This window comes from Hyperolius riggenbachi, chromosome 11, assembly GCF_040937935.1.
Source record: "Hyperolius riggenbachi isolate aHypRig1 chromosome 11, aHypRig1.pri, whole genome shotgun sequence".
Classification (NCBI taxonomy): domain Eukaryota; kingdom Metazoa; phylum Chordata; class Amphibia; order Anura; family Hyperoliidae; genus Hyperolius; species Hyperolius riggenbachi.
This window is the reverse complement of record NC_090656.1, coordinates 204,085,166-204,091,165: the sequence shown is the minus strand read 5'-3', so window position 1 is coordinate 204,091,165 and position 6,000 is coordinate 204,085,166. Positions and strand designations below refer to the sequence as shown.

At 51.4% G+C, this 6,000-nt stretch overlaps 1 long non-coding RNA gene across 1 annotated transcript in view; it reads left to right on the top strand.

The window, feature by feature from the left end:
* The first annotated feature begins 388 nt into the window (after positions 1-388).
* Positions 389-6,000, top strand: part of LOC137538185 (uncharacterized) — a 72,227-nt gene continuing 66,615 nt past the window's right edge. The window contains exon 1 of the long non-coding RNA XR_011024705.1: positions 389-444. This is a non-coding gene — a long non-coding RNA (uncharacterized lncRNA). The remainder of the gene's footprint in view (positions 445-6,000) is intronic.

Here is a 6,000-nt window from a genome sequence, read left to right as displayed (position 1 = left end):
GTTACAGAAGCTGTTCAGTTACAGCTTTACTGTAACAAAATATAAAATCTGCTACACAAAAAGGTTCCAAAAAAGTGGGGGAGAACAATGTTATTTCCAGTTGCTCAGCCAAAGTGATCCACCAGGACAGACAGCTGGCCGATCAGCACATACTGGATTCTCAGCAGAGGCGGTTGTCATCCACCACCTTGTCCGAGTTTCATCTGCCGTGTGTATGAGGGGCCTTTAGATATAATAGCTGTGCAAATACAGTGTGCAGCATTATCACACATAATAGTAAAAAAACAGCATACCTCTTAACTTTTTGAGATAACAAAGACAGTCACCTGTAACTTCTCTAGTTGGATTGGAGTCAGTCAGTGCCTTGCAGGAAGTGACATCACTGGTCACAAGATCTTGCAGGAGAGGAAGTGACTTCTCTGGTTAGAAGATCTTTCAGGAGAGGTAATGTTTGTGAGGAACTGTCCTGTAGTTGTAGAGAGAGAGAATGAATCCTCTATAGGGAATTTGGCCCTTGCAATCACTGATTAGTTAAAGTTATCCCTGACTGAAAATTGTTTAGGAAATATTTATTGTTCTCTGCTCATATCCTAGTCACAACACTAGTACTGCTTGCTTTGTATCAGAAATTGTCCTAGAAATAGCCCAGCATGCCCTGGTACAGTCTCTGCTAAAAGAAGCAACTCTGTCCTCCCATTGGAGGTACAGTACAAGCACTTGCACATTTGGTGGACTACAAGGCTAAGTATACCTTAGGGCTGCATAACCAGGCTGGACAAATCACTAGTACAGTATGCAGGGCTCCTTAAAAATTGCATCTGTCACTGAATTAAGGCAGCCATTCACTTCCTGTAAATGGCTCCGATACCTCTGTGGATGGGACTTTCAGCAGGTGTCCTGCAAAACTTTCTGCTCACACTTGAGCCAATCACGAAGTCTCTCTTTAAAATGCAGACAACAGTGGCGTAACTAAGGAGCTTTGGGCCCCGATGCAAGTTTTACAATGGGCCCCCCTAAGCACTCTATACATAACAATTGATACGGCGCACCAAAACCTGCCAATGGCAACTACAGTGTCAGAGGTGCAAGAAGGGGATGGGGAACAGTTTGTTAGTGATTACCACTATTCAAAGTATCTATAGAAGTGATTATTATGAGCACAGGACCAATAGAGAGCTAATAATGTAGTTGAGGGATGGCCCCGATGCGGTCGCTACCTCTGCACCCCCTATTGCTACGCCCCTGGCAGACAATAATAAGCCACCTGTATCTGTATCTGTAATGCGAGTGGCTTGGATACCTCTGTGGGCGGGACTTAGCTCTCTCCACTCTCACTTTTGCAGTGAGTAGGCTCGCTGATCTGCGCTACAAGTGAAAGTAGCCTGTACTGCGTTCCGCACACTACCAGGAGCGGCATTGCTAACAAGGGAGGAGATTCGTACAATCCAGTGGCAGGACAGTGACAATACTTTTATCTGTGATTGGAAAATGTAAGTGGTAATGCTGCATCCTCTTTTGTTTGTGTTTGTTATTATTTTTCATTTTCCCCAAGCTGCTTATATGTACAGCACTGGTGCAATTCTTCTTGTCTTACAAATGTTATCAGGCATCAACTCACTTGCAACCAGCCTGTAAATAGCAGCTGACCATGAGTTTTGCACTGTCATATGATGCATGCACCGCCCACTGTTTACTATATCCAGAGTCAGCATCACGTAGGGGCCAAAAAACAGCGTGCAAGCAAAAAGGGCACCAGGAAGAAAAGGCCCGGCTGGATAACGAAATAGCGCTGGTGGATAACAAAATATTAATAAAGATAAACATTGTTGTCAAACTTGGTTAACGATACATATCGTTTTTTTTTTTTTTAAAGAAGGGAGATAACAAAAAGATATTAATGTTCAAAATTGTTACATAATTCAACAATACAGCTTAACATAACCCTACTCTCACACAGGACCCTCCCCTGGTGCTGCCTAAAACTAACCACTCCCCTAGTGGTGCCTAACCCTAAACACCCCCCCCCCCCCCCCCCGGTGGTGCCTAACCCTAACGCCTGGTGATGCCTAACCACCTCCCTAGTGGTTCCTCACCCTAGCCAACCCACCTTAAACCCCCCCCCCCCCCCCCCCGTTGGTGCCTAAAATGATTCACCGCCTGGAGTGATGTCTAACCCTAACCACTGCCCCTGGTTGTGCCTAACCACTCCATCTGCAGAAACACCCTCATACCTCATACACATAGAAACTATAATATCTTTGATAACGTAAAATCTCTATGTACAAACAAAATAATAGGACAAAAACTATAACATTGCAAGCTTCTAAAACGATAACATACTTCAAAAACTGTAATGTTCTAACGTTGTGAACGATCTTTATTGGGCGCCCTTTTTCTGCATTTTTCGTTGTATTAACGATAATTGCATTAGAGTCTATAGCAGCGCCCTTTTCATCCACTAGCTGCCGGCGCCCTTTTTTCCTGCTACCAAAAAAACGTTTACTAAAACAGAAGTTTTATAATATCAGAGGTTACTCTACCAGGCGTAACTCCCATACACTTATAATGGAGATTGGTTGGGACCTGGAGAGGTAGTTTACGATTAGAGATGTCGCGAACCTCCGATTTTCGGTTCGCGAACCGGGTTCGCGAACTTCCGCAGAAGGTTCGGTTCGCGGAAAAATTTGCGAACCGCAATAGACTTCAATGGGGAGGCGAACTTTGAAAAATAGAAAAAATTATGCTGGCCACAAAAGTGATGGAAAAGATGTTTCAAGGGGTCTAACACCTGGAGGGGGGCATGGCGGAGTGGGATACATGCCCAAAGTCCCGGGGAAAAATCTGGATGTGACGCAAAGCAGCGTTTTAAGGGCAGAAATCACATTGAATGCTAAATTGCAGGCCTAACGTGCTTTCAAACATCTTGCATGTGTATACATCAATCAGGGAGTGCAATTAGAGTACTGCTTCACACTGACACACCAAACTCACTGTGTAACGCACCGCAAACAACTGTTTGTGTAGTGACGGCCATGCTGGACTACTGCGCAACATGGCGTGATTGCTCTTCCTCACTCAGTGATGTCAGGTAATGTGTGACTTCCTTCTCAACTTTCCATGGCATTGTTAAAAAGCTTACGTTTTGTTTTTAATTTACATTTTCTACTTGCTGTGTACTTGTTCAGTACCGCTACAATGAGAATCCTGTGGAGGCGGGCAAGTCTGCCATTGTGACCCCGGGTAATGGCCGGGGAATGAGAGGTTTGAATCCGGTGTGGAGCCTGAGCAACGGCTACCACTACACATCCAAGGAGGGCAGCGGGCAGGCATGCACGCCCGCCCGCCCCGAGGTAGTGACCAAAAATAACAATACAGGAGGAGGACTTTCGAGGCCCTGCTGTGTATTTGAAATGAATGTACTTTAAATCCTTTAACGAGAACCAGTTATGGCGGGCAAAGATGACACCACATTCCTTTCACGAGAATCATATGGAGGCGGGCAAGTCTGTCATTTGTGACCCCGGGTAATGGCCGGGGAATGAGGAATGGAATCCGGTGTGGAGCCTGAGAAACGGCTACCACCACACATCCAAGGAGGGCAGCAGGTAGGCATGCACGCCCGCCCCGAGGTAGTGACCAAAAATAACAATACAGGAGGCGGACTTTCGAGGCCCTGCTGTGTATTTGAAATGAATGTACTTTAAATCCTTTAACGAGAACCAGTTATGGCGGGCAAAGATGACACCACATTCCTTTCACGAGAATCATATGGAGGCGGGCAAGTCTGTCATTTGTGACCCCGGGTAATGGCCGGGAAATGAGGGATGGAATCCGGTGTGGAGCCTGAGAAACGGCTACCACTACACATCCAAGGAGGGCAGCAGGTAGGCATGCACGCCCGCCCCGAGGTAGTGATCAAAAATAACAATACAGGAGGCGGACTTTCGAGGCCCTGCTGTGTATTTGAAATGAATTAACTTTAAATCCTTTAACGGGAATCCGTTATGGAGGGCAAGTCTGCCATTGTCACCGCGGGGAATGAAGGTTGGATTGCGGCCCGAAGTGGGAGCCTGCTGAGACCCATGCTGTAGCTGCCCTGACCGTGCTTTGCAGACCAGGCATCTGTGGTCAGATGGACCCTTGAGCCAGCGGAAGACAAACCAAGTCGAAAGCATTTGCCAAGAATGTTTTACGGAGGGCAAGTTTTTTTGCCCTTTTTTTTTTTTTTTTGAAAATGATAGATGGTTGAATTTTTAAATTGTTTGAAAGTTTAGATGGTTGTATTTTTAAATTGTTTGAAAGTTTAGATGGTTGTATTTTTAAATTGTTTAAAAGTGTATCCATTCTTCCTCCCCCCCCAGCCACGAACAATACCATGGGAACGTGGAGCAGCAGAAGCCCCCTGTGACGGCTGCCACGGTTGTTCTCCGCTGCTTGTCTTTTGAGGGGTGCTTCTTTTCCTCAGGTGTTCTTGCCATAGCTGTTTGTGCCTTCTCTCCAGGTGCCTTCGTAAAGCACTTGTCCCTACGTGACAGTTGGCCTTTCCACGGCTCAATTTTTGCTGGCAGAGACAACAGATGCATACCTCCCAACTTTTGAAAGATGTGAAAGAGGGACACTTAAGCCACGCCCCCTGTGCGGCCTTAAGCCACACCCCTGCTTTTGCAAGAGGGCGACAATGGAAGTGAGTTTGCGGGGAGGGTGCCAGTGGGTGGGAGAGGGTGACACTGGGTGGAAATGAGGGTGCTAGTGGGTGGGGGAGGAAGGTGCCAGTGGGTAGGAGGAGGGTATCGACAGGGTGCCTGGGGCAGGGACAGGGTGCAGGGGCCAGGGTGCAGGGACTGGGTGCCTGGAGCAGGGACAGGGTGCCTGGAGCAGGGTGCTTGGGGCAGGGACAGGGTGCCTGGAGTAGGATGCTTGGGGCAGGGACAGGGTGCAGGGACTGGGTGCCTGGAGCAGGGACAGGGTGCCTGGAGCAGGGTGCTTGGGGCAGGGGCAGGGTGCAGGGACTGGGTGCCTGGAGCAGGGACAGGGTGCCTGGAGCAGGGACAGGGTGCCTGGAGCAGGGTGCAGGGACTGGGTGCCTGAAGCAGGGACTGGGTGCCTGGAGCAGGGTGCAGAGACTGGGTGCCTGGTGCAGGGACAGGTTGCCTGGTGCAGGGACTGGGTGCAGGGACAGGGTGCCTGGGGCAGGGACTGGGTGCCTGGGGCAGGGACTGGGTGCCTGGAGCAGGGTGCAGGGACTGGGTGCCTGGAGCAGGGGCCAGGCATTGGGTGCCTGGGGCAGGGGCCAAGAGCAGGGTGCCTGGGACAGGGGCCAAGAGCAGGGTGCCTGGGACAGGGGCCAAGAGCAGGGTGCCTGGGACAGGGGCCAAGAGCAGGGTGCCTGGGACAGGGGCCAAGAGCAGGGTGCCTGGGACAGGGGCCAAGAGCAGGGTGCCTGGGACAGGGGCCAAGAGCAGGGTGTCTGGGAAAGGGGGGGTGCAGGGGCAGGGTGCCTGGGGCAGGGTACACTGACACTGGGGAAGGGTGCCTGGGGAAGGAGGGTGCAGGGTGCCTGGGGAAGGAGGGTGCAGGGGCCAGGGTGCCTGGGGAAGGGTGCAGGGGCCAGGGTGCCTGGGGAAGGGTGCAGGGTGCCTGGTGAGGGGCAGGGTGCCTGGGGAAGGGTGCAGGGTGCCTGGTGAGGGGCAGGGTGCCTGGGGCAGGGTGCCTGGTGAGGTACAGGGTGCCTGGGGCCAGGGTGCCTGGTGAGGGGCAGGGTGCCTGGTGAGGGGCAGGGTGCCTGGTGAGGTACAGGGTGCCTGGGGCCAGGGTGCCTGGTGAGGGGCAGGGTTCCTGGTGAGGGGCAGGGTGCCTGGGGCAGGGTGCCTGGTGAGGTACAGGGTGCCTGGGGCCAGGGTGCCTGGTGAGGGGCAGGGTGCCTGGGGCAGGGTGCCTGGTGAGGGGCAGGGTGCCTGGTGAGGTACAGGGTGCCTGGAGCCAGGGTGCCTGGTGAGGGGC